The following is an 18,496-nucleotide window of genomic DNA, read 5'->3' as shown; positions in this document are numbered from 1 at the left end:
ATTTTCAAACAAATTGAGACAGCAGCACATAGTGTCTTTCCTCATTAACATTTACAAGATGGTCAAATCTAACTGCCGCAAACCCCCCTATAGCCCAGGTATTACGATCTTAAAAACTGGATTTTTCGTCAGAGTCGGCTAACCGCCATTCTAGTATTTCCCCAAATGGCATAACTTGCACTACACCAAAAGCATACTGGGTTATGTGTCAACAAAAGTCGTGCCGAACATGAAAGCAACTCTTTATTTACAATATGCAACCCTTTGTTGCTTTCTTGCCCGTTTTGCGCTTCTTTGCTCCAAAGTGATGGGAAATTTCGAAGAGATGGACGAACCAATCTTGGTATCACTACTTGGGAAATGCAGACGTTGACAACCGGAGAGTTCCACCCGTTTTAAGGATAAACAAGCTCGATATAGCAGGGAATGATAAAACTCAGCGGATCGCTTGCCGACACAATGCATCGTGTCCGGGCGAAACCTTGACCGAAAAAACAATTGCTTTATTCAACAAATGATAATGTGGAGCAGGATGCGAGAATTTTATTGAATGTCAACATAACAAAAGTCAAGTGACGTGGGGCAAAGTTGTAGACGTATGTAAACAACAAAAGAGGGATCTCTTTGTGCGCGGGCGAAACCTGGACCGAAAAAAGCAGCTGCTTTATTCAACAAAAGATGAAGTGGAGAAGAATAAAGAGAATTTAATGAATCTCAACATAAAAGTCAAGGGTCATCGGCAGAAGTTGTGGGCGTATACAAACAACGAGAGAGCGATCACACGATCAAGTACAGTGTGCTAAAGGAAGACAAGACAAAAGGTTCAGGTTTGCCAGGCAACGCTCCCCTTCATTTTCTGTAAGTATAGTATTTTGTTGTGAGCTCTTTCTACAATTCAACTATCATTCAGTCATTGATTTCGTATTGCTAGTATTGCTATGCTCTTATGAAAGCTAGATATTTGGAAATCATCAACACATATTATGTGCTTTGTATTTTGTGCTGAATTGTGCAATTAAAATGGTTGTTTGTGCTGTTTTACTTTTGACTTAATGAGTGACCTCTAGGCTGGATTATTTACACTCTTAAATGAGAGGGCTCTTACAGGAGATCTTGGAAGACTTTCTAGCTTGTCCAAACTACTGTACACATTTTCACAAATAGGTAAAAGATTAAGTAAAAGTAGGTAAGGTAAAAGAAGGTAAAAGATACAAAAGATTGACGTGGCTGTTTAATTTCACACTTACTGGAGCTGTGTGTGTCTGTGTGTGTGTGGGTGTGTGTGCATGCGTGTGTATGTGTGTGTGTTAAAAATAAAATAAGAGTAGGATTTGGAACATGGTCATTTTTTATGGCTAGGGAAAGAGGGCAACTTGGGATAAATAGAGATGGAAGTGAGTCACATTTTTAACAAGGTTTTACACAGCCAATGCTCGCATTATAGCCAGGTCGTATAACCAAAATGCACCTCCATTTAAATCTCAAATTATAAATGTCCATCCTCTTTATGTTTGATCAAGGTAAGTGGCTTTAACGGTGTACGCTGATAATGTCATTAATTGGTGTTTCAATGGTTTATCATTGTCTAGTTTCTGGACATAAAGTTCTAAAAAAGGTTGAGGTGGAATAATGCTACACTGTGAATGAGATCAGCTTTGTTTTCTCCACAAGACTTTTAGCAAAGGGGATGGCAAAGTCACAGGAGATTTATTAGCCAATGTTCACTGCTCTTTAAGAGGATGCATACGGGAGTCTGCTTAATGATTTATTACCTCATGACATTGTGGAAATCAAAATGGATTTTAGAAACTGCTCAACTCTTAAATCCAGACCTGGAGAAATGTGATTTATGGAAGTGACATCAGGAGCACAGTGTGTTCCTCTGTGGCTCTTTGCAGGCATGTGTGAAACTGCATTTTGGACCCATTAGGCACACTCATGTTATGTACAGTTAGTGTCACGCGTTGTTGCCTATTTATTTTGCATGATTGTGCATTCATTCATACTGTCAGTTTTGCAGACGCTGCATTATGTAAAACACAAGACTGTGCTGTACAATGTACAAAATATTAGTTTGTTCCAGGGTTTGACGCTGGCCGCAAATTGGTTGGAAATAATGCATTTTGAGAATCTGCAAAAATAGGCATCAACATTTTTAGGGGGGTATTTCTTCTTGAAGAGTATTTTTTTTCTAGATTTCACTTTTGGTTTAATGGGAGAAGTATAATATTACATGCTCCATTTTCAAGACCACATACCCTAGGCCAATCGGGTGGTGGAGACTACCCCACCTGACCTCGGGTAATAGGCAGATTACAACATGCACTGGTCTCCAGTAGGGATGGGAACTGATAACATTTTTACAATTCTGATTTCATCTTTGATACAATGAACAAATTAACTGTAATTAAATTTTTACCGTAATGAGAAAACACCTGAGATCATATTTTTGTTATTGTAACACAGTATTGCCAAATATAGGCCTTCCATCAGAATAAATTGTAAAATGTAGCACAATAAGCCAGGACATTTCTTTGCCCTATTGACATCCCATATTTCAGATAAAAAGCAATTCAGAAAACTGCCTGCTAACAATGGCAGCCTATTGCAAACTGATATTAGGAAAAATCAAGGGGTTTGATTTTTAGGCTGATTGCCTTACATTATCTTATCTTATCTTATCTTACCTTTATGGAAGAATGCCTCACGAGGATTAGAAAATGGTTACAACACCTGTTCTGTTAAATTATATAGCCATTTTGTGAAAAAGTACCTTTTGCTCTGTTTTTCAATCAGTATTTTGTTTGACAATCCTCTGAGAGACTTAATGGAATGAAGAAGGTTCATGAAAGGGGCTTTGATGGCATAGCAAATTCAAGAAAAGAAAAATCCAAGGCTGTGTTTACCCACGGGATTTGTCTCTGTAAAGTAAGATTTGAGGGTATAACAAACTGAATTTGATCTTTGAGCATCCATTCACAGATATTTGAAGGAACCAGTCCAAGAGGTTAACTAGTGTCAAACCATTGAGACAAAGCATGGGTTTCCCACAGCGGAATGCAGAGCTCAGTGGTATTAAGGGTATAATGTTTTTGAGCTACTGTTGATTGAGTTAAGGTCCTGAAAATGTGATCATCATAACCTACTGTCAAAGTACTACTACTACAGTATACTACTGTAATGTCAAAAATAGTTGCAGAGATCATACATTTCTATAGTTTTTGTGAAACCAGGATTTTTTCATTTGTTTTGCATTACCAATCTGGTTTTTGCCTCCGTGTTCTGTTCTGGGGTAAACTACCATAGTGGCAGTCATGTCCCTTTGACCACACCCGGGTTCAAACCCATCGTGTGTGTGTTGACCATTGAGCTAAAAAGCCCAGACCCCTGAGGGTCTCATTGAGGTTTATCAAGCTGCCATTAAATCCCATTACTGGTATGATTTAAGTTCAAAGTGCATCTTAAATGACTGGTTCTGAATGATCCAAGACTGATCATATAAATTGACTTTTAGTCCCTTGAGTGGTTGTGTTTCATATGAGTTTGCTACGGGAAAATATGAACTTTCATTTAGCTGCATTGACCACCTATCTTGATATGCCCTAAACAAGTATTGAACCACATAAAAGGCAAAGACAAAGACATAAAAATAAATAGCTGTGTTGGAAAAAATGGGAGAGGATTTTGTGAGAAATGTAAATGTTAAAAGCAAAAAATGACGTGTAAAATGGTCACAAGGATACATGAGTCATCTTGGCATTAAAGGTCTTGATGTGTTTTTTTTAATACATAATTAAAAATTTCACAGGCAGCAGTTTACACAAGTGTGTATGCATGTCTGTAAGCTACATTAACCCTGACTGCACCTCATACTCAATTTGTAACAACATGCATCCATAATTTACAGAATTTCTCTCGCAGTCCCTCCTTGTAATAATGCCTCCAGCACTTTTAAGCCATTCTCAGGTGAGTCGATGTGTGTGTGCTAACTTACAAGCCCACACAGATGCTCTGTCCTCAATTATCGCTACACTAATGTTGATATTGTTTCATTATTTTGAATTGGGGGATTCTGGGATGAGAAAGAGTTATTCCAAATTGGTCATTAACGTGAAAAGGGTTGGACTCCTCCAGGTTGTGAGCCAATTTGTGTCATGAATGGATTAATTCAGGTGTCTAAATTTGCACAATATATGTATTTATACTTCTGGGTCCTTATGTATGAACTTGACAGTGTTGTACAGTATCTCAAACCAGAATGAGATACAACAACATATTAATTGGAGCAATTTTTGCTGTGTCACAAAATTATCATGGCAAAAATAGTTCCACAATATAGGATTTTTACACAAAAATTAAGTCATCAATATATCTATGAATTTTTGGAGGATTTTTTGACCCGGAGTATTGTGTTGTCCCATACAGTTTACTGTACATTATCCATCCAATTTTCTATCCTGCTCATGCTCTTCTGTTTTTTCTTTTTCCTTTGGTTCATGCCATCTCATTGAACATTATTTAAATCCTGGTATAGTCAATTTGAGGTGTGGAAGTGTCAAACTTATGTATACATGTTTACTCCCAAAGCATCTTTCATCTGCCCACACGTACTGATTCACTCACATCCAGTCTCTTTTGGCAGACCTCCCACGGTTAACTGGGCTTGTAAATCTTGTGTACAGATTCAATGGAGAAAGGCTTCTCACTAACAGCATTCACCTGACTCAGCATTTCTATCACTGTCCACCGGGCAGAAGGCACCATGGGAAACACATGATGTTGAAGGGGTCAATGTGTGACTTTTCAATAGGATGATCCAATAACCATTTGTATTGCTTACAAAACGGTTTGTAAAAGTTGGAGAACGAGTCATCATAAGACTTTTTGGACCAGTGTTCTATAAACAGTTAAATTATTTTATCTGTATAGATCTTGTCGTCTCAGAATTTCTTACTATCTGGTGTTTGGGTCAGTGCAAAACAGCTCTGCATAAAAAATATAACAGGCTTAAGATATACACAAATAGCCTTCTTGTGAGTGACCATTTTTTTTAAACCCAGAAGAATTTAAGATAAATATTAAGATAAATGTTCCATATGAAAGACTGCCAATATTGAGCTACTGTTTGTTGACAATGGGCAGTAAAGACTAGAATCTCTAGTACTATGTTTTTTTGTTTTCTTGTTCATCTTTGGAGACATGACGTGACTCACTTAAAGAAAAAAAAAGTTGTTAAATATGTTTTCGAATTAATCTTCTCGTATTTATAAGATTACACTTTGTTCAGTGGAGCTAAAACTGCATCCCCACAGAAAAGACTGAAAGTGAATCCACATTTAGTATCCATCCATCCATCCATCCATACATTCATCCATTTTCAGAGTCACTTATCCTCACGAGGGTCGCAGGAGTGCTGGAGCCTATCCGAGCTGTCGACGGGCAGGAGCAGGGTACACCCTGAACTTGTTGCCAGCCAATCGCAAGGTACATAGAGACAAACGGCCACACTCACAATCACACCTAGGAGCAATTTAGAGTCTCCAATGAATCCACGTTTTTGGGATGTGGAAGGAAACTGGAGTGTCAGGAGAAAACCCAGACAGGCATGGGGAGAACAGGCTAACTCCACACAGGCAGGGCTGGGAACGAACTCCAGTTCTCAGAACTGTGAGACCAACACTCTACGGCTGCGCCAGCATGCCACCTCCACATTTATTATTGTTTTTTTAAATCAATTGTACATTTTGTCTACACAGAACAAACATTTTAGGTGTCCCAATAAGATTTTTCAAATCAGGTTGCAGGGTGATTACATTTTAAAGTGTTTCCCTTGTGATTCGGTCTATATAGCACATACAAATATCTCCTGTGACATGGACACTGTCGTCCCAGTTCTCACATGAGCATAACAGTGGTGGATCACCTTGTCTAAGATTTAAAAATAAGAAGGCACTGAATTCTAACGACACAAACTTGTAGCTAGTTATTTACTGCCTCACCTCTTGCAAATGAGCTAGTGATAGTGTTTAAATGGAAGACACACTGCACATTATAACAGAGGGACTCTCACATAAATCTCCTAACCGCAGACTTATATGTCTCCTTTTTCTAAAGCTCAGTGCCTGCTTCGGGTAGTTTCCGAAGGCTCAAAAGAGTTTTTGGTTTTGTAATGGTAACAATTAGAGGTATCGTTCTGTGACTCACACATCAATACTAATGAAAATCAATTCCATCCCACACTTGGTCAAGTCACCCTTTGTTTTATTCAGTCACGCCCACATCATCCTCCACTCATGCACTGATGAATGTGGTTGTGGAGTTGAACATAAAAGCTGCAGTTTGTCGTAACAAAAGATGTCGGATGAAGAGCACTGTAATATAATTATTTGTACACATATTCAGAGAAGAGGACTACATGTAATTGTTGGTCATAGACATTTATCAAAAACAGCTACATTTATAATACTTTTAAAAATTGTATTTCTATTAGAGATTTTTTTTAAATGACAACTTTTCACTCACAAACACTGCTAAGAGATCAAGATGTAGAAGCTTGGATGATTATTTAATTTTGGAAAAAAGCATTTAAAATAATGATTCTAATAAACTGTCATAAATAAATAATACTAATCTATTGTTCCACCTCTCATCTATGTTTCATGAAAACAGGTCTGGTTGTTTTAATAGCTAAGATGACGGACAGAAAGGCAATTCTAAACAGAGTGGCTCCTCGGTGGATATAATACGATGCATATTTTAATACTAACATTAGGCAACTCTAAGTAACACCGCTGCATATGTCCACAGGCTACGCTTGGCATTAACGTTCCAGCATGCAATTATAATCCAGAAATGTAATTTTTGGAGAATGATCTGAACTCAGCATTATTGCCTTTAATGTGGTACAGAAAACTGAACCATATTCTTATATATATGTTGCATATTATGTTGACTACTGTGATTTTTTTTTTTCTGATAATGTTCATTTCCATGGAGTTTCCACTGTGTTTGAATAGTGGACTGCACGCTTGGTACCAAGCTGCAAATAAAGTAAAGTACCCCTGTCATAACATCTCACCTGTTTCATTAACTGAGGGACAGCTAGAAAGATAAAAGCAATGTAAATATTGCATGTACTTTATAATATTTTGATGTGCACATTTTTAAATATCACAGACGAGTCCAACTTTGCACTTGATATAAATGTGGACTTTGTGAACATTTGCTCATGTAGTATTGTACTAATACTACCATACCTTTCTTTTGGAAAGCAAGTTAAGGATTCTAGACTGAAGCAATAATCCCTTTCACACTGTCAACCAAAAAAATAGGAACCTCAGAGGCAGAGAGTTTCACTAGACCCAACATTTATTTGCCTCTGATGTTAAGACAATTCATGTGGCTTCTCACATTCAGATCAAATATGACTGCATGTGTGATAATATCAGTGTCTGGGATAGCAAAAAATGTTTTCAACACAAAGGGGAACCTCGACTGTTAAATTTCACACCCTGGTCGCAGCTTCCCACTATCCCTTTACTCACGGTTGACGTTCCATAGAGGACACAATGTCAGAAAGGAGAAAATTTGCAAGTTGACTTTAACTCCATATTATATTTTGGTACTTCAGGTACTGGAGGAATAACAAATAGTGGGAAATACCTTTGATCAGCTGTGTGAAACCAGGAAACCAGGAAAATTACATTTTAAATAGTAAAATATAAAACAGCATGAGTTTTACATTTGACACTCAATTCTCCTACCCTATTGTTTTGAGGGGAGTTTCGTTTTTAAAGGAAGTTTGAAGGGTGTGTTCCAACTACATGGGGATCATACTCCTTCATTTCCTTGGAAAATACTACTCGGGGGTACTGTGGAGGAGAATGCATTGGGAGGTTGAGGGGCCTGAAACAATGGACCACCTCTACACCCTCAGCATGGTTCTGAAGGGTCCATAGGCGTTCTCTCAACCACTCCACACATGCTTTATGTGCTTGGAGAATACGTTCAACGTGTCCCTGGGAGATTCCTGTGGAGAGTGCTCCGGGAGTTAGAGATAGCAGAACACCTAATACGGGGTGTTTGGACCCTGTAAGACTAGTGTCACAAAGTCAAAAGAGTTGGCATAGATATTAAAGTCATCAATTAAAACCTCTTTGATTAGCTCAGTTGCAGTTTTTTTTTGCTCAGTCACCTCACATACGTGATAGCTTCCTGGAAGTGTCTTAAAATGTGTGGCAGCATTTATTGTAAAACTTCAAGTGCAATATAGTGTTTCACCTTCCCAGGACACTGGGCTTATTAAAGCCTCTGGGGTGTGCAAAAGGAAATGTGCATAAGTCGAAGGGAGAATACACGGATGACCAGATTTGACAGGGAGCACTCACATTTTAGGGTCTCTCCATCGAGTGTGTGCATTTTGCGGGAAGGTATGTAATTGAGTGGATGGAAGAACCTGCACAGCCAGAAAAGTCTGTAGCTGCATGGCTTTTTTACTTAAACACTTGAACAAACATGGCCTTTGTACTATACCTGAAAATCTGAGTGCCAACTGTCACAAAAGAACTGCAGAAGTAAATAAATATCCTGATGTAGAGTATCTCGGTCACCAGCTGGGACAGGCTCCAGCATCCCATGACCTTGAACAAGATAAGACTTACAAAATGGTACATCCTAGATTGTCTTCCAGTCCAGACATTTTCATAAAATTATATTGCATTAATAAAGTGCCACAATTACATCTATTGTATTTTCTTCAAAGGTTGAAGTATAAACAAGAAAGGTTAAGAATGCAAATGAGATTATTAGGCAGCAAAAAAACTTACACATTCTTTAAGGACAATAGTAATGAGGGAGGTCATAAAAAGTGTCAAGACAGAGGTTGTAAATGTCTAGCTTTGGAAAACAAGCTTGTGTGTGATGTTGCACTCTTCAGCTCACTGTTCTGCTGCATAAATATGCAATAGGAGAGTTTTGTTTGAAAACTCTGGGGAGTAGCATGTACAAAATGTACTCATCAATTTGCTGTTAAATGCTTTCTGTTTTTAACCTTCCTTTCTTGAATTTCCTAAACTCAGCAGTAACCAAATTATGAGGAAGCCAATGAGACCTGCAGAAAAAGAACATATCAATTGGCATTGAAATTAGGTGACACCAAGGATGTGATGGCAATGGATTGTAGAGCTTTCAAGAGGGTCTAATTCCTGTGGGTGTGCTAGCTGGTGATGTGTTGCAGCAGTGGCAGTGGAGGTGAGTGTGTCTGATGATCTGTGAAGTGTGACACACCTTCCCTCTGAGGTGATACTGAGGTGATGGGAAGCAGGGGGTGTCAGGACAGAGCCTCAGCCTTGGGCTTTTCACACATTGTTGCACTGTTGTATACCATCTTTATTTTCTGATCATTTATGGAGCTTCCCCCATGTGAATTCTTTTATATTCTTTGAGTATACAGTATACATAGTGAGCTCTGTGCACTCGTGCTGAGTAAAACAATACAGTACCTTAATTGGCTTTTGCTGAGCTGTTTTATACATTTTCGCATGATGTGGTTTATGAAGTTGCTAGTTATTCGAAGGTTACCGCCTACTCAAGACCAATTGTCGGGATGGAACATTAGTGTGACAGTGTGCTGTGGTCTCCAGTGACATCCTGCCCACTGGTGTGGATCATTAATGCTGCGGAATTTTATGTTTTAACTTACAAGGACAGACTAGATGAATAATTGAAAGACCTGGACAAAGAAGTGAGGCATAGGTAATTCTTGTTCTTCTTCTTAATTTCGTTCAGTATTTTTATAGTTTTACGAATGGGGTGTCTCTGCAACTCTCCAATAACCAGATCTATGACCTAATTGGAGGAGAAAACACTACATGGAAGAGTTCGTGGAAAAGATCAGGACAAGAGTCCTTAGTATTGACTGGTTGATACTGTTGTACCTGTGTGTTTAAGAGATGTTCTGGTGCTGATGCAAGAAATGCAAACGGCTGCAAAAGTGAGAATTGAATATGTACTAAAGACTTTGCATATTACAAAAATACTTTTGAAAAGGGTCTGAGCAGTTGACTGGGCCAGCTTCAAGAAGCTCAGGTCTTCAGTCACATCTTACACTTTGAAACAGGCACAGTAAGACCATCTGGCAGCATGTGAAAACTTCACTAGAGTATGTCAGCTTTCAACTGTACATAGGAGATAAGACAGACGGCCTTGATAAATAGCAGGCAGTTGCAGGCAAATCAAATGTCTAATACAAAGAATGAAAGGAAATACATGACCCAAATATGCTGTATACTGTCAATGTGTGGTTGACTTGCAACAAATACACAAAATGTGATGGATATGAAATGAGACCTCCAGAAAATTTGGAGCTCAGTATTTGAATGCAATCTTGACTCTTAATTTCATACACATCCTTCAATAAAAGATATAACCTTAAGACACAGCCACAGAACAGCCAGTAAAATTTCTAATCCAATGCAGCACACCTATTATCATCTAATTTGTGGAGTGTCTTTGAGTGTTTTGAAAAGAATGAGATGGGATATGTGTATAAAATCCTTTTTTTTTAGGGGGGGGGTGCGTTATTAATCTATATGCTCGTTTTAACAAACATTTTTTAGTTTGAAGAAACGGATCCCAGTGAAAGCTATCCTGTGTGGGCGAAACGGTTCAAATTATTCATGGTAGCTCGTAGCTAGCTCAATCAGTTTCATCTTTCTTTGTTAAAATTGTCAAAAAAACAGAAAGAGTTTATGTCTGTTAGTTGGAGCTAATCTAGTACGAAACAGACACAGTGAGTACTTTTGTGACAGGAAAACAAACAAAAAAAAAGAAACTTTTTTTGCCGTTTGCACAGTGAGCTACGAAGAGGTCACATGATGCAATGTGGGGGTCATCGACCGCGCAACCATAAAGTGGCCTTGATTCAATTACTGCTGTGTAGAACTCCCTCTGCAGCTCATGAATCACGAATCACTAACGGCACAAATTCATTGTGTACAGTATGTTCAGTACTTTAGTACATTCTCTCAGAATCAGAACACGATAGTTTTGCTTTTTGTTTTTGTTTTTTTCTGCTTTCTTGTTACATCACAGGGCAGCACATTCCATACAGTCCCTTCCCAACCTGAATGTTGGGTTCTCATTGGTCACTTAGCAAAGATTCACAAATTAATGACAGAATTGCTGCAGCAGTTCCGTTTCGGCTGGACAAGCTTGCATCAGAGCACAAAGATGAACAGATTGCTTCATGAAGCCTTTCAGTTAGTTTTCCATGATTATTTCCTTCCCCAGTTTGAACAAATCATTCAGGGACTATACCACAATAAATCTTCTTGGCAGAGAGAAAACTTCACCCGTCACCAGTGATGTCAGTACAGCTAATTGATATGCAACTTCAAGAGAAGCTGTACAATTCATTTTAAACAATCAAAAATGAAGCACAATATTTTGGGAAATATTTTAAGATGAATTCAATTATTCATTATGTTTAAGTTCACACTCCAATTTCCGATATGCACTCAGCCTTTAGATGCAGAATTTTTTAAGACTTGTTAAATGTAGCAACTCCAAAGGCAAAATGTAATTCTATATTTAATATATTAATATTGTCTTCATTTTGCACATGCAAGCCTTAAGGCCAGAGTTTCCCAATGTGCCTGTTCCAAATACCTGCAGGTAAGTATCATTTCCTTTCTTGACATGAAGATGCATGTTCCTGTGACTCTGAAGGTGGCGAGACTGTCACTCATGCTAATGCCAGCAGACAACTCTGCGTGTGTGTGTGTCTCTTAGTCATTTCCTGTGTGCTGGAGCATTCAGACATCGGCAGCTGTCCCCTCTGCTTTCAGTCCCTGAAGATCCAAAAGGATCTGGCGCTGTACCACCCAGACACGGAAACCTTTTTTCCCCCCAGTCCTGGCCTTCTCTCTGGCTCACCGTAAGAGAGTGGGAGAAATTCACCAGTAGAAGGTCATAAAGAATACCCAGGTCATCACTCAAATGGGATCTAATGTTCACTGTGGCATAACTCATGACTCATGTAATTGACATTGTATAACAAATCTTTTAGATACCTCAGTGGCTGATGACGGTTTCCCCAGAGCTGAACGAAAGACCTTAGAAATTTTGAACATTAGAAAAGGTGACCTGCTGCTCATCACTTTCAAAAAGAGGGAGTGACACTTGAAATTCATAGGGACAATCAGTGTGATCTTGGTCAGTCATGGTTCTCTCTAAATTGCCAATGAGATAAGGTATGAAGGAAAATTGAAAATAATTGAAGTGATTATTGTAGCATCTGCAAAATTCAATAAAGAAAGGTCAAGGACAAATGTCCTCATCTAAGAAATCTTAGCGATTAACAACTTCAAATATTATTTTTTGTTTTTGTTTTAACCTTCTGGAATTTCAAACTGGCTTAATAGTTGTATCAAGAGCCAATTTCATAATTGAAACAAAAAAACAGTGACAAGTCATCATTTATGTTATTGAGCTTAGGATGTAATGTATGTTGACAGATAAAGGGAGTCTCCAACCCCCAGGGCATGTAAAAGTTGATCTGTTATCCGGTTCCTGTCTTTTTCATTCACACAATTGCGTCGACTATTGGAGTATACCTCAAAAGCTAAACTAGCTGGGTTGGTAATAATAAATTAGTTTGGGTGGGTAAATAACATTAAACACCTCGATATTGAATTTTTTATTGAACTTTTTGATCAACCTCAGTCAATGTTGTGTCAAATTGTTGGGTTCTTCATAGGCAATACTCATTAAAACAATAAAAAGGAATTAAAAAGCCAATAAATCCTTCGTGTCGCTACATTTTTCAACCAAAATAATTCTTAGCCTGTTTGACACGTGTTACCCCCAACTAAAAAAAAAAGTGTAACTTTGTCTTTCTTGTTATTGTAGAGCATTTTTTAAAAACAAAAACTCTCTTCATGACTTTCAACAAAAAGAAAGGAATTGGAACCTCTAAGGATTACCACTGCCGCAACTCAATGACTAAATTTATGGCCTTGTTGTCCTACTATTAGATGCATTTCTAGTCAACTGTTCACCACCTGGTGCTTCGTTGACTGGGGAGGACAGCGGTAAGGCCTAGCAGACCCAAACGTACTGTGAGGGTCTGCTGAGAATATCTGATGGAGTCTTTTGTCAGATGCAGTTTCAACTCTCAACTCTGACAAACCATTGATTGCATCTTGTACAGACCATTAGTCATCTTTCTAGAAAGATTTTTGAAGATGATGTGGTTCTCTTGGTTTAATCTATTGGTGAACCTGAACTCTTGGAGGGGTTTGCTGCAAAGTGCAAAGCAGATAGAATAATAATCAGCACCTCTAATTCTGTGACCACAGTCCTCGGACAGAAAAAGGTGGGGTGCCTTTTCTGTGTCGGAAATGAGATTATATGCTAATCCGAAGTGCTCAAGCAAATTGGGGTCCTATGAACAGGTGAGGGAAGAGGGAATATTATCTGCTGCACCTCCGCATCGAGATGAGTCAGAGGAGGCGGCTTGAGAATTTGATTACGTGTTGTGTTTTTGATCAAGTTAAGAGGTCCCAGGGATGGCCAAAATGCAATGGAGAATCTCTTTCTCTTGGCTGACCAGGGAACACCAAAGGACCAATCCAGAAGAGCTGAATGAAGAGGCTGAGAAGAGGGAAGTCTGGGTTGCCCTAATTGTATAATAATCAGATACAGAGTCCAAATAATAAACTATGAGACCATTAATATTGTTACTATTGAATTATAAATTGTGCACTTTGCCAAGTTTTGTTCAACAGTAGATACGATTGATGTTATCCTGACCACTGTTTTTTTTACCATTCTCCACAGTTATAAGGAAACATACTAAGTTACAATTAAAGTTTGCAAGAAACTAAGCACAAACAATACCATTGACCAATTTGGTAGTTCATGACCAATGAACTACTGTAGTCTAGGAATTTAACAAGAGCAACAGCACTTTTCTTTTGCAATGACCAGCACCTGATGTTCTGTTGACATTTTGAGATCAACTTTAACTCATGAAAATGCTATTAAGGGCCATTTGCAGCACGAGATAGGAAACAGTCATTATCCAACACTGAAAGAAACACCAGTTTCCTATTACACAGAGTAGACTGGTTGTTCCTTAGAGATGAAAATACACCACATTGATTTTCTTTTTATGTGTATTGCATGGTATAAAAACTAGAACCCGGCGAGAACTACGTTTCACCACATGTAGAGCGAGTTGTCGATTTTTTTTCCACATTTATTATTCTGTGTATATTACAAGTACTTTGGGTTGTGTGCTGACTGGCAAACTAAAAAGGTGCACTGTCGACTTTTCAGTGAAAGCTGCTTTAATGAGTGAGCATGTAAGGACTTTCATCCCTATGTAGTGTTCGATATCCGACAGACCATTATGGTGGCTCGGGTAAATTAAGGACATGGGTCCCATAGTGAATATTAAATTTTATCACACTATTAGAGAAGTGATACACTGAGAGTGTGGATTATAAATACTAGCTGGATATTACTACTGCTGGTGTGCCTGAATCTCTTATTTCCTAACATATAAATGTGGTGTGGAAGCAATTTTCCTTATAATAAGTAAAAATCATTGCAACTGTTTTTAGAACACGCAGCAACAATTACTTTATTTTGATTCCAAAAATTTACAAACACAGTGATTGATTGACATGCTGCTGCACCGTGTTAAAAATCCACCGGGAGACAATTGCATGCGGCCAATTTTTATGAAAGATTTTAAATGAATTAAATTAAAGTTAGCAGGGATAGGCTCCGGCACTCCCGCTGCTTGTGAGGATAAGTGGTGTGGAAAATAGATGGACGGATAAAAATATATATTTTGCGTGTCTGCATTGCCTGCTGTCCTGCTTTGAGGGCACCAATAACTAGCGTCATTCTTCTACACACACTAGTGGTTGCTTCTGCGTCTTCTACAGGCAATTCAGGTTGAGTAAGTAAAATCTTCTACATATTGGAGGCATTTGCACATGCCGAAATCCGTGTGCATTTTATGAAATTGAGGTTTTAACAGTTTGGTTTGAACACAATTTTGTTGTACTTATAAACTAATAGCCGCTAGCAACCAAAAAAAAAAAAAAAAAAACAAATTGTTAAATATGCCACATGGCTCAGAGCCCCTGAAAAAAGTAGCAGCCTGATGTCCGGAAAATACGGTACAGTACTAAAAATAATTATGGGCAATAGAGTTGCTTATTGGTACACGTCTGTTTCGTTTGTCGAGTTTGCATGTTCTCCCCATTCTGGTTAAGGGTTTATGCAAAGTACAGCCTAGAGGCCGTTCAGGGCTCTCTTCTATTTTGAATACGACCCGAGGCATTTACTATGAATGATATTTGACACGATCTGCAACACTATTTAAAAAGAAAAGTGTGGAGGGCAGTGTGAAAACTGTGGTTGTCAACAAACTGAGCTCAAAAAATATTTAATTAGAAAGAACGGCAAACTAAGCTGTCTAACAACCAAACAATCAAAGTAACAAAGTACATATGACACGAACCGAAACTTGACAGGAAATGAAAAACACCAAACTGATTAACGAGACAACGAGGAATACCTGGACAAGACATGAGTGGCTGGAGGGAGCTAATTGGTCAACACAAGGGAGGAGGGGAAACGTGAACAAGTGGACACAGTTAACAAAATGAGCACACGAAACATGGAACACAGGAAACAAACAAAACTAACCCAACCCAACTAAAACTCAGACCATGACAGATTTCTTCCACTTTCTGCTTGGTGTCAAAGTCTGATTTGTAAACAATGACTTTCAAGAAACTGCTTTGAAAATTACTGACAGATGCTCTCCTTTTGTTCCAAAATGCTAAGCCCTGTTCAATGCAGGGGTGCATTTATTCTAGTGGGAGACAGAGCCGTGGGCCACCCCAAAATCTTAAAATGTCCGACAACTACAAAACTCATACCGTATACATTCAAGTTCAAATGCCAGGTTTTTGTGGGGGAAAAAAAACTAACACCAAGATAAATTAATTTCAGACGAACTTTGTTCATCATTAGCTAAACGTAAGCTGTACAACTCAAATGAGGCAGGGGGGAAAAAAATTTGTGATAAGAGGGTGTCCACATATTATCATCATTTATATGCATGAATATGACTGAATGCTTGTTTGTGCTTGGCGATTGACTGGCGACCAATCCCTCTCATGCTTAAAGTCAGCTGGGATAGGCTCCAGCTCACGCACGACCCTGGTGACAATGACCATGACAGAAAATTGGATGGATAAATACTACTACAACTAAAAATAATAATAACAATAAAAATTGAGCTCTGAGAATGACTGAAGACCAGTCTGTAGTGTAGTATGAGAGACTGTAAAAGGATATCGACGAGTAAAAACAGCCTGCGGGAATCTCGCAAGAATATTTATTTTCAGGTGCTTTGTCCATTTCCCTTTTTTTATATATATATATATATATATATATATATATGTGTGTGTGTACACAAATCACACTGTCAGTTTTTTTTCAGAACACATGAATTTTTGTTGTCCAAATGAAAATATCCCAGCCATTTGAAATGGATTCTTCCAAGGGCTTCAATCTTCCCCATGTCTCATAATTAAGTCAATATATGAGCCCTAACCACTGAACTCGCCTGAAATAAACCCTTTTAAATTCCTCTCCCATCTGTTTGTCTCCTGCTATGCTGCTGCCTCCTCGCACTCCAACCATCTTATGGATTGCCCTTCTGGGCTGGCGTATGCAATGTAGAAGTCTATGCTAAAAAAAAACACGTTCATATTTGCAATTTACTGTAATGAAAATTTATGTGAACACTTTGGAGTGTGTTGGATTTCTGCCTAAACTGGTCAGGAAACATGAGTGTGTAAAATGCATCAAGCACCCCAAGAATATTGCTTCACTGAAATGGTCTTGTCAAGAAGAACGGTGGAAAATTTGTCTATATATTGACTTTTGCACAAATCTGACTTGCAATTGTTGGAAACATTTGCTTGTGGTTATTGGTGCCAAAGGTTGGCTCAACATATCATTATAATCGGTGTTATTGAGGGTTAAATTACACTACGTGTAGTTGAATTTCATGTTGTAATTCGTTTACCTTTGACCCACGTTAATGTCTTGTTTGTGTTCGGTGTTCGTTTGCACCTGTTCTTGTCACCCTTCTACCTTGTGTCAACCAATCAGTTCCCTGCAGCCACTTGTGTCTTGTTCAGGTGTTCCTCATTGCCACGTCAGTTGGCTTTCATTTAGTTTCTGTGATTTCTTTTAGTCCTTTCTGTTTTTTTGCCGTTTGTTATTGCAGCAAGTCACATCTCTAATCATGTCTTGGTTCTTGTTGTGTTGACTTTACTCTGTTTCATTGTTACTTTGATTAGTGACATTTGGGTCTCTGTTGAGTTTGTATTTTGATTTTTCCATGTGCTTTGATTTCTGCTTTTGTAAATACATTCCTGCACACCTGCCTTTCCTCTCTGCTTCCAAAATTTGGCTCCAAACCAATAAGACAAAGACAAAAAACTGACATGTTCACAGACCTTTTTCATTTACATGGATGGATGTTGTGTTCGGTAAAAACAATGTTTGTGTGGTTTTATTTTAAGAAAAAAGCTTATAATTATGTTATTTACAGCTGAAGATCAGACTGTATTATGACATTTTAATGATTTAATGTATGTAGAAATACAGATAGTTCCACAGGGTTCACATTTTCTTTCAATTTCATACACCGCAATTTCCGTACTACAAGCCGTGACTTTTTTGACACACTTTCAACCCTGCGGTTTATGGGGTGATGCAACTAATTTGTGCATTTTTTTCTAATGGCCGCAAGGGGGCACTTGAGTGGAAAAGGTAAGAATGAGGTGGAATTTATGTGCCAAGGCAGTGAGTTTTACCAGCCCTGTTAGCACTGTGCTAGCATTAGTGCTGTGCTAGCATGTTGCTGCGGTGTTACTGGCGTGTCTCAGTGATATTTACTGGTAAGTTTTAGTTCGTTTTTATTTTGTCCTGTTAGCATTAGCTAGTGCTAGCGCTGGACTAGCGTCAAACACATTCTGTGTACAGTCTTTCTTTGTAAATATCTCCTGTTTCAATCTGGGTTTCAATGTGGGCACGTGCAGCTTTTACACAGCTGCGGCGTATGTATGTACCAAATGGTATTTCCTTTACAAATATACTCGGTGAGGCTTGTAACCAGGTCCGCACTGTAGGCCGGGAATTACGGTACTAGAGTTTGAAGCTAGCATGTGAAATATTGTGTTGCAGTAACACTAACCATTACCTTAGCAGGAAAATATTATCAAATATATCATGAATATTGCATGTGTTAAAGATAATTACAGTATACAAGGAAGAACTCATACTGGACTCAATCTGTGCTATTTTCAAACAACCATTTCTACCACTGACTTTTCTTTACTTGATGCACTGGCTATCTTTTACCAAAAGGTCAATCCAAATGGCATGTTTCTGTCAG

The 18,496-nt window shown here is 38.4% G+C and overlaps 1 long non-coding RNA gene across 2 annotated transcripts; it reads left to right on the top strand.

Annotated features, from left to right (window-relative positions):
- The first annotated feature begins 321 nt into the window (after positions 1-321).
- On the top strand, positions 322-16,511 carry LOC133490710 (uncharacterized). 2 transcript variants are annotated; one of them, XR_009792266.1, is made up of 4 exons: positions 322-858; positions 11,628-11,673; positions 11,791-11,985; positions 12,068-16,511. It is a non-coding gene; the product is annotated as an uncharacterized LOC133490710 (long non-coding RNA). The 2 variants fall into 2 exon arrangements; XR_009792265.1 differs by having other exon boundaries at positions 11,791-16,510.
- Positions 16,512-18,496: the final 1,985 nt, after the last annotated feature.

Source organism: Syngnathoides biaculeatus, chromosome 17 (genome assembly GCF_019802595.1).
Source record: "Syngnathoides biaculeatus isolate LvHL_M chromosome 17, ASM1980259v1, whole genome shotgun sequence".
NCBI classification, from domain to species: Eukaryota; Metazoa; Chordata; class Actinopteri; order Syngnathiformes; family Syngnathidae; genus Syngnathoides; species Syngnathoides biaculeatus.
The sequence above is the reverse complement of the archived record's forward strand: the minus strand, read 5'-3'. Positions and strand labels throughout refer to the sequence as shown.